The 11430-nt window shown below is 33.1% G+C and overlaps 1 protein-coding gene across 2 annotated transcripts in view; it reads left to right on the forward strand.

Annotated features, from left to right (window-relative positions):
* Positions 1-35: 35 nt before the first annotated feature.
* The window catches only part of LOC135210149 (uncharacterized), a 127211-nt gene continuing 115816 nt past the window's right edge, over positions 36-11430 (forward strand). For both annotated transcript variants that reach the window (XM_064242973.1, XM_064242974.1), the window contains exon 1: positions 36-2667. The gene's annotated coding sequence lies outside the window, so the exon portion shown is untranslated. The remainder of the gene's footprint in view (positions 2668-11430) is intronic.

Consider the following 11430-nt stretch of genomic DNA (forward strand, 5'->3'; position numbering starts at 1 on the left):
TATATATATATATACCCCTAAATTAAATTTTGAATTTTGCATTAAGCAACTCGAAAAATGTACAGCAAGGTCCAAGTAGTATAATGTTTTGATCTCCGTGTTTTGCTTCTGTACTGTGACCCATGGTCACTTCTCTTAATCATCCATACACAAGGAAATGGCAGCGCCGCTCAAAAATTTTGCCAAATCTACCAGATTGTCAACCTTTTCCATAAAAGTTTGAACGAGTTTAAGAAACTGTGGCAGCAGTGCTAATCACCCTCGAGTCTCAACCTTTTGTAGCCAGAGTATAGTAGATACTGCCGCTGCTAATATTATTGTGCACAACTCCGTCTTTAGACTCATATGGCCATTACTATACTCTGTTTTTTTTCATCTGTCCATCCGCCTATGGTGTTTTTGTATGGTAACACTGCTTCCCGGGCTTTAGATAGTTACGCTAATTGTAAGTTTTAGGTAAATAAAGGATATCTGGGTGTACATTTGTAACTGAAAAGTGTTTTAATAATTTACTGTATGCGAATTACACCGTTAATATTCGAAATAGGATATTATTATAATCGTTGAATGTAAGCTGAATGTAACTATCTAAAGCCCGGGACGCAGTGTTACCATACAAAAACACCACAGGCGGATGGACAGATGAAAAAAAAGCAGAGTATAGTAGTCAGTGGAACCTCAGAAATGACAAAATCCTTAACAAAATGAGTCAAATCAACTGAGACTATAAACAGAAAAGGCATTGAGATACTGACTGAAGCTAGGTTCGTACACTTATGCAAACACGTATACTCAGATATGTATGTACTTATTATTATTACTATTGGATATCGTAACCAGACGGGTTTGTTCTTAATAAATAAATCGTATATACTAGCAACACATGTATTTTAATGAGTCGATAAGACGAAAATATTGATGATTTTGAAAAATTGTCGTTAGGGGATTTATTTAAGATTCGATATTCGTTGTTCCCTTAAAATTTACAAATACATAAAACATGCTAAGTGTTAGTGTTGTTCTGCAATCTGGGATAAAAAAAATGGTTTAATGTTCTCCCTCTTTTAGGAAGTATTTACTTACACCTTCGTAAAATTTGATGTAACAGACTAACTTGACCAATACTATCTAGAAATACGAAGAAAATGGGATTATGTTAAAAACAAAATCTGGTCTAGAAGAAACATAGTTCTAATGATGTAAAAATTTTGAACTTGAGACATATTTCTTGCTCAGCCCATCGTCTTGTTTTCATCTGTAATAAGGAATTCTCTCCTCGTTCGTGAAAGGTGAACTTTTGATGGGTCTTGCTGTCTTAGATATGCGCATTGATCCCTGGCATTGAGAATTTTAATGTCACCCTTCTACTGTCGTTGTTGCTTATTTCTTCTTCTGCCTGGAGCGAAATGTATTTAGAGCACTATATCATTCTTCGTTTCATCTTAGTTAGAGAAAGTGAGATTGATTTCGGTCTCTCTTCTCGTGGGAAAAGGAAATTTTTTAAGTCTATTCTCCCTTTTTTAATATAAATTTTTCAAGAGCGGGACAACACAGTCACGAAGGACGTAATCATCTTCCCGAGTAGTGTGATTCTCATCAGTCAGTACCTGAGCTGGTGTCATGACAAGGTCATCCATTCACACAGGTACGTAAAAACTGATATGTAATTTTCCATAGCTCCCCGCAAAGATTATGGCACTGTGGGGCGCGCCCTTGAGACAACGGCAAAGAAGGGAATGTGGGAGGACTCTGTCGTTTTGTAGGCCGACTGATAAACGCAGGGCGGCATAAAAACCACAAAGGACATGTAAATAATCATGAGTAATCAACTTTTGTAGGCCGCATAACGCTGGCACGCCATATGGGACTACAAAGGGCAAGGAGCCAAAGAGGAGGGAAAGGGAGGCGAGAAGCATAAAATGTTATTTCAATACTGAATCGATGATGTAAACAGCGGCTCTTGTGGCTTGTTGTCTCGATCATTCCTCTTCCTTACTCATAGCCCATAGGAATGTTGACTTGAGTCGCTTGACATGTTAAGGATCTGCTAAAACAGACTTTACTAACAAATGACTGATTTCATGTAGGCAGTAGCTTTCAGAAATACCTTCAGCATCGGAAAAGAAATACCTGTGATGGTGGTGGTGGTGGAGGAGGAGGAGGAGGAGGAGGAACTAGCCATGATAGGGACTCAGCCTTCGAGTCAGTGGCAGTCTTGCAGTTGCGTGGTAGACAGCGGAGTGGTAGCAGGTTTCACTCAGTGTAGTGGAATTGCGCTATGAATAGACCCAAAACGGTTGAGGTTTAATGCAATTCGTTGTGGAGTGACACTGGAATGTTCCACTTTCGTGTTTGAGACGTTTCAATATGTGGCAGGTAACGTTTGTAGTGACATTTTACTTGATTAAACTTAATGACACACGCAAAGTGGCCTGCGAAATAAGCAGTCATTAACTCTCCCAGGGAATTCATGCTCCCGGGAGAGAGGAAAAATAATGAAAAAAAGGAGCTCGTGAGAGTGCACAATATGGCAGTGGGAGAGAGAAATGGAAAATGACAGTGACTTTATCTAAAGTATTAGAATGACATACATGAAGTCCACCGGTAGGACCTATGGGACTTAAGGCAAAGTCCTCCATGAGCCGGCTTAAAACTACTGTAATCTAGGTACGTTTTTGACTTTATCTTATTATTATTATTATTATTATTATTATTATTATTATTATTATTATTATTATTATTATTATTATTATTATTATTATTCATAAAATCTTACAATCGCACGAGTCACTAAAATGGCAAAAGCTCCATTATGGTGTAAATGGAAATGTATGTATATGTTTTAATATACATTTACACTTACAACGTAGTGGAGTTCTTCACCATTATTAGTATTATTATTATTATTACTACAATAACGGGCACATCCACAAATTTTTGCAATTCCAGAGTTCCGGCTGAAATGACTGTGTATAGTGGCTGGGAAAATCTGGAAAGTTTGACAAACTTTGGATTTACTTACACAATGAAGTAATCTCCCAAATGGACGCTCATGCATAATCTACATAAAAAGTAATTTGTCCCTTGTATAAATATAAATCACAGAAATTCTCACATGGGTCTACATCATAAAGGAAAGATTTCGCATAAAATTATTTTTGTTCATTTTTTTCACAGATTATTATTATTATTATTATTATTATTATTATTATTATTATTATTATTATTATTATTATTATTATTATTATTATTAATATGAAAGTGCTTGATATATATCGATAGATAAAGAACATTACACATTATTATGCTTATACCACATCCAATAAAATAAAGATTTCATCACCACTGCTATCGAGAGAGAGAGAGAGAGAGAGAGAGAGAGAGAGAGAGAGAGAGAGAGAGAGAGAGAGAGATTTTCCTGATGCAAACCGTGTGTTAAGAGAATCATTACAGTAAAAGGGTCTAATTCGTTATCTGGTATTTTCCACAATTTATAGAAAAACTGAAAAAAGAATTAAGAAGAAATGTCCTACTTATGTCTAGTGTAATTTTGCCAGTTAACTAAACAATACAATCAACGACTGCGCATGAATGAAAAAGAGCAATTGAAACATTTATGAGCAAAAACATTCAAGTGACGAGTCTATTTTCCCCCCCTCCCCCAGCGCCCCCCACCCCCAACATTGCTTCCGTGATATCAGCTACCAGCATTCAACGGCAGCTCAACAAATGAATAAATAAAGCCTTTAGAGGTCAGGCCTTTTTTGGTGTAAAGTGTTTGTTAACGAGTCAAATGAATCATTCTCCTTCAAGTCCTATCGTTAAAGTACTTGAGGTCAAGTCAGAAGCTTATACCAAAATTTATAAATGAACTGATCTTTAGCTGCTAATCTATATAGGTTACTCTCAATACAGGAAAATGATTAAAATCCTAACTATATATTATGAGAGCAGTGCTTTATGTAGGTCTAAGTAAAACAAGTTATTCGCTGCTGCTGCCGAAAGGGAACAGGCATAGCATTCAAATATCACGCCCTAGGCCGGGATAAGCAGACTTAATTCCCTTTAGACGTGATTTTTCGGATATCTGTTGTTGTGGCATTAATCTCTAAGAGAAGGGGACGATTCATTAGGCTGATAAGAGCAACACGTACCTCTGAAACTTTGAACCACAGCAAGAGATAACGCTGAGATCGTCATTAGCAATTTCACATAAGCTAAAGCGAATCTGAGAAAGATCTTTCAGGGAATAATATGTGAACGTCTGTACAAAGTAAGAAAATAGTAATATAGATAGCAAAGCAAATGAGAACAAAACTTCACAACTACAGAAAATCAGAACGGTCGGTGTCTGTGCGTTTATGTCCTCACAAGGAGATCCAATAAAGCATGCAGAAAAACTATCACAGTCCTGCCTTAGGATGATACTGAAGCTGATATGATAGCGCTTTTCCTGATTCCAGGAGGATGCACGGAAAGGAGGTCAAAGTTCAAAGAATATTCCACCTTGTGTAAGTCTCAGTGGTTGCATGATAGCGCTTTGTGAAGATTTTACAGAAGGGCGTCGGTAGTGATCATTATACTCATCTCAAGGCCTTCTGGCATATGATAACAGATTCAAATTTTAATGCTTGATGAAAAAGTCTGTTTTGAAGCATTAAGTTGCAAACTGCTAGAAGTAAAATGAGAACGACTGAGAGAGAGAGAGAGAGAGAGAGAGAGAGAGAGAGAGAGAGAGGAGAGAGAGGTGGTGGGTTAGGGACGTGGCAGAATATTTATAACAACGAATTCACTCTGAGTATTGATGAAGTGAATTCGATTTTTGGTTGGAGGGAAGGACTTCAGTCTATCGATACTTCAGTTTATGCGTAAGTACTGATACACCTTAAATTGCAGAGCCGCTCCTTAGAAACGGAATTGACCAAGGCACACTCGAAACCCTTTCAGTAGCGCTGGTTGTGACTCACGTAGACACTAGACACTGTTAGCACAAAATCTGTGAGCCGGCTACGTCTCGGAGGAAAAATCTTTAGAGAGAGCTTAAGGAAAGTAATTATTGTACAAATATACAGGTGAACTAAATATGAAAGCTGAATTAGCAATGGGTTGGGATATCACCTCATCAATTATTTCGGTCCGAAATCAAACGGATTTTGACTGTATTATCTTATTATAAATTATATTAAAGTTTATGATGTCAACATTAAATATGGGCCTGGCTATCTTAACTTCAATAAACTCGAAAGTTTTTATAGTTGTTCTATCTAGACAATTCTTCAACGCTATCGAAGTATCTAATTTTCGTCATATTTTCATTTACACTTTTGATATCTTAGGTCATTTTACCGTTTACTCTAGTAAGTAAGGCGATTTTGCATCCATTGCCTCTTGAAGTCCGCTCGTGATGTGTTTTCTTATGTTACTAATTCATTGAATTTCAAGTCACTGGCACCTGTAGGCTTGATCCATATGAACAGGGTTCATCCTCTGGATATGATAATAATAATAATAATAATAATAATAATAATAATAATAATATAATAATAATAATAATAAGAATAATAATGTTTTATTGAAAGTAATTGTTTAAAGTCCATTTTTAATTGGGGCCGGCCTTTTTAATAAACTTGAAATCGACTTTGACAATTACCTATTTGAGACTTGCCAACCTTCGCCGCGTTGCTCACCAGTTTAAGCAACAATGAGAAAACAATAATTAGAAAAATAGAGAAGAACCTTTATAAAATTAACGCAGCTGAGGTAGCAATTACTTTTAATAAAACATGTTTAAAAGAGGGTTTACTTCCAGCATACAATAATAATAATAATAATAATAATAATAATAATAATAATAATAATAATAATAATAATAATAATAATAATAATAATAATAAAAGATAGCGACGAGAAGGAAATAGGAGTATAATGGTAAAGACCTTACTTAGATTATTATTATTATTATTATTATTATTATTATTATTATTATTATTATTATTATTATTATTATTATTATTATTATTATTCGTTGTGATAGCCATTGATGTTGTTTAAATTAACAAAAGTTAATTATAATTTATATTAGATTCTCCATTAACACTCTTTATAGTTGCCAGTGCGGATTTCCTGTCATCACCAAAATCTATATTGCTGTTGTTAATGTATTCGGTGTTGCTATATACACGTTATGTTAATATAAACGTAATGAGAGTTAAGGTTATAATCCAATCACAACTAAAAGTACGCAGATACAAATCAGTGTTAGAGGAAGCATAATGTTATTTATACTATACAAATAAATTGTTTGTAAATATACATAGCGTTGTGGCTTGTCTTTTACAATTCCACCAGAAAGCTCGATGCAAGTTCTATTCTCATTACTAATGTTTGCATTGAACACATGACCTTAGGTAACTTCTCAAAGATCAGATTTTGAAAGATTATTCTTTTCTAGGTTCTTTTTTTACAGAAGAAGATGCTAAAAAGATGGATTAGTTTCAAGGTGTCAAGAACTTAATATAATATTATTGGTTTTAAAAGAAGATCAAATGAAAATAAAATCATGACATAGGAAAGTTATAATATGGATTATATTACTCTATAGATATGAAAAATGTTTCCGTGGAGAACCAGTTTTTATATAGAAAATAAGCAAGCAAATAAAAATTCGAGTTGAAATTAGTATATTAGCCTATCATAATTCCACTCTATGGAAGAAAAATGAGTTAATCTCATTTGTGCAGCAATTAAATAATAATAAGTTACTCTGAAATAGTGACTTACGGAACACTCATAATTTACAGCAAAGACTAGATACAGAAGAATCCTTTGAATAAGAAGCTATATCAACTAAGGGATTAACGAAGGAGAAATGGTACGAAATAAAAGGTTGTATGTTCAAAATATATTCCATATATTAGAAAAAGATTTGTGAAGAATATGTTGACGGTGCGCAAGTCTAAAGACACTGAAGCAGTTCCTAAAAGGGTGAAAAAAAAGAAAAAAAAAACCTGATTAATAATTAATATGATAGAAAATGGTGTGGCTTGATTCTTATAAAGTGGATAGAATACTGTCCCAAACCCGAGCTGTTGTTATAAAATTTGATGAAAAATGTTTTGTTGATCGTAGAAATGCGACTGCATTGCCAAACCTGACGATTACCCGGTACTCAGAAGTGAATAATGTATCGATAACATTAGCAATGCTTATTCACATTCGCCGACAATGTACATCTATTGGCGGGTCAATATTGGATTCCCATAACGTGAGACAATGGAAGGTTTTTACATATTTGTTGCCAAAGGAATGCGTTATCTTTTGAAATGCGCAGCATCTACCGCGCATGCTCTGACGGCACTGAGGACGAAGCTGTTGGTGATTTTTGTATTGAACGAAAGACGCATAAATCATTCTCGTTCTTTAAAAGAATTCGTAAAAGTGTGACTGACGTCAATCACCCGAGAGGAAATGATAAAACGTTTTGTACACAAAATGTTCAATTTTGATTTGATTGTTTATATTTTTGCGAAGGGAATTCGTGTAGATTCTTGGTAAAAGTTCTGAGTGAGGTGAATTTTATAAAAGAAATCCGTTTTTTGGTCATTATTGAGATTCGGAAAGATATTCTAAAGATTGGAACCTTTAGATTTTTTTGGAAAAGGATTTAAGTATGGTGCTGATACAGTGAATGAAGGTGAATATCAGAGCTAGGGCACAATGAAATATATGGGTTAGAGGTATTTGGTTATATTTATAATACTTTATATTAATCGGAAAATGTTTACTTTTGAGGAATAACAACGTAAATAACCAGTTTCTTTTTTTTTACTTTAATTTAATAATGATATTTATATTACTATAAAATATGTTACCTTCTCCATAAATATATATATATATATATATATATATATATATATATATATATATATATATATATATATATATATATATCCCGAAGGAAGTAGTAGGGAAAGGCAATCCTCATCTTTCAACAGTTTATTTCAATGCCGACGTTTCGCGACGAATTCCAAGTCGCATTTTCAAGGCTAAAAATATATATAAGTTTACGAACATTAATAATTAATTTAATTTAATTTATATTAAAAATGTCATGCAACAGCTCTCAATAAAGTAAAAAGTTAAAAGTTAAAATTCACAGCACCACCAAAGTCAAACAAATTAAAAGTACAGGACTTCACTAAAATTTCAGAAACACCTACCTATACAAAAGAAAGAGTAAGACTAACACAATATGGTAAAAATACAGTGTTGCAAACCAGCTGCCCAAATTGTTCATAGTCCTAGTTTGGGCAGCTGGTTTTGCCTCACTGTATTTTTACTATATTGTGTTAGCCTTACTCTTTCTTTTGTATAGGTAGGTGTTTCTGAAATTTTAGTGAAGTCCTGTACTTTTAATTTGTTTGACTTTGGAGGTGCAGTTGAATTTTAACTTTTAACTTTTAACTTTTTACTTTTTACTTTATTGAGAGCTGTGCCATGACATTTTTAATATAAATTAAATTAAATCATTATTAATGTTCGTAACTTATATATATTTTAGCCTTGAAAATGCGACTTGGAATTCGTCGCGAAACGTCGGCATGGAAATAAACTGTTGAAAGATGAGGATGCCTTTCCCTACTACTTCCTTCGGGATATATATATATATATATATATATATATATATATATATATATATATATATATGTATATATATGTAAATATATATATATATGTATATATATATATATATATATATATATATATATTTACATATGTATATATATATATATGCATATAAGTATATATATATATATATATATATATATATATATATATATATATATATATATATATATATATAAGGCGTGAACACCATCATTTGCTATGGACAAAAATTTAAATTGATCTTCCAAACACAAATATCTTTTAAATGAACTACTGAGTAAATACGAATGGTATAATTGCTTACTGCTGGCCGTTTATGATAACGCTTTCGGCATTTCTTTTCATGGTATATGACAGCCCCTCACGTTATCAGACACTTTTTGGTCTGACCTTTTAAGACACTGCTAAATCCGACGAAAAACAAAAGTTCTCTTCTGTGATTTGCACTTCAGCATTCAAGGTGTTCCTTCTAATAATAATAATAATAATTGAATAATAATAATAATAATAATAATAATGGATAAGTATCAAGATCTGAAAATAGATATAAGAAAGATATGGGATGTTCCAGTGGAAATTGTACCCATAATCATAGGAGCACTAGGCACGATCCCAAGATCCCTGAAAAGGAATCTACAAAAACTAGAGGCTGAAGTAGCTCCAGGACTCATGCAGAAGAGTGTGATCTAGAAACGGCGCACATAGTAAGAAAAGTGATGGACTCCTAAGGAGGCAGGATGCAACCCGGAACCCCACACTATAAATACCACCCAGTCGAATTGGAGGACTGTGATAAAGCAAAAAAAAAAAAAAATAATAATAATAATAATAATATTGTTGTTGTGGTGTTATTTTTCTTTCTGTATTTCCCTTTACAATCTCTAGTCTTTGAACCTTGAATTTCGACAATGGTCCAGTGGACTTGCTCCATATGTACGTACACTGGTTATCTTCTGAATAATAATAATAATAATAATAATAATAATAATAATAATAATAATAATAATAATAATAATAATAATAATAATAATAATATCATTGTCATTATTATTATTATTATATTATTATTATTATTATTATTATTATTATTATTATTATTATTATTTAACAAAGATTCACTTCAACATCGAAATTTTAGTTGACGTTTACTGAAACCCTACGGGTATATCAGGCCATGTTTAACTTTCACCTGCGTGTACCAAAATGTGACACTGTGTTCAAAACTATTACCTTTCTTCTTATCCAGATTATGTGTACATCGGGCAGCTTTTAGCAGGTATCAGCCTTGAAGAAAAACGAATAGTGAGAAGAACTTAAAAAACTTCGTATAAAATCTATTTCACTGATGTTGCCATTCTTTTGAACAGAACAAATGATTAATATTATTGAAAAAGAAACCCGCAAAATTTCTGTGTATAACGTGTTTACTTATAAGCTTTTATATTTTATTTTACTCTACACTTAAGTACTTTCAGGCACTATCTGTGGCTCTTTTTCAGGAGATGCCTTGACCCAGGCTGACAACCTACACATCTCTTGAAAAAAGGGCCACAGATAGGGCCTGAAAGTACTCGAGTGTGGAGTAAAATTAAATGTAAATACATATAAGTAAACACGTTATACACAGTAATTTTGTGGGTTTCTTTTTCAATCTTCAGAAGAAAAACTGAAAGAAGTTTTTGTTTGATTAATATTATTATTATTACATCCAATCTTCAAAACTTTTATTATTATTATTATTTTTTTTTTTTTTGTTTTTTGCTCTATCACAGTCCTCCAATTCGACTGGGTAGTATTTATAGTGTGGGGTTCCGGTTGCATCCTGCCTCCTTAGGAGTCCATCACTTTTCTTACTATGTGTGCCGTTTCTAGGATCACACTCTTCTGCATGAGTCCTGGAGCTACTTCAGCCTCTAGTTTTTCTAGATTCCTTTTCAGGGATCTTGGGATCGTGCCTAGTGCTCCTATGATTATGGGTACGATTTCCACTGGCATATCCCATATCCTTCTTATTTCTATTTTCAGATCTTGATACTTATCCATTTTTTCCCTCTCTTTATTATTATATTATTATTATTATTATTATTATTATTATTATTATAAAGCGCTTACTTCTTTTATCATCATCATTATTGTTATGAACGGCGTAACGAGTTATTCAAATAAACACAGACCTGAAAAGGTATAAAAGACATACAGTGTAACTTGCCAGTGACTTGAAAAAAAAAGTTATGAATACAAATTCTCGCTAACAAAATTAATGTAACCGATTTATGCATTTTTTTCTTTTGCTGGCGTTTGACTAGCAGTGGAATTGTCAACAGCAACAAATACCAGGACCTTCATTAAAAATGAAAGTTGCGAGACTGAATGTCTAACTTATTTTGTAAAATATAAAGACGCATTAAGAAAGATTATTTGAATGTAAGAATTACGTAATTCAGGTGAGGTATTTAATGAAAAGCCAGGTTACGAAATAGTGAATTATTAAGAACAAATTATTTATAGTTTTAAGAAGTTCTCTACGGCATGACTTTCTTAGGAACAAAATGATCATAGTTTTAAGAAGTCACTGACAGAATTATTTTGCTGAGAACAAAATAGTCAAAGTTTCAAGTAGTCATTTACCCTCTAGGGGAATAGTGCCATCAGTGCACCTCTCGCGGTGCAATGTAGGTCATACTTAAAGTTTCTTTGCAGCGTCCCTTCGGCCCCTAGATGCAACTTCTTTCATTCCATTTACAATTTTTTCATAGCGCAGCT

The sequence above is a fragment of the Macrobrachium nipponense genome, chromosome 39 (assembly GCF_015104395.2).
Source record: "Macrobrachium nipponense isolate FS-2020 chromosome 39, ASM1510439v2, whole genome shotgun sequence".
In the NCBI taxonomy this organism is placed as follows: domain Eukaryota; kingdom Metazoa; phylum Arthropoda; class Malacostraca; order Decapoda; family Palaemonidae; genus Macrobrachium; species Macrobrachium nipponense.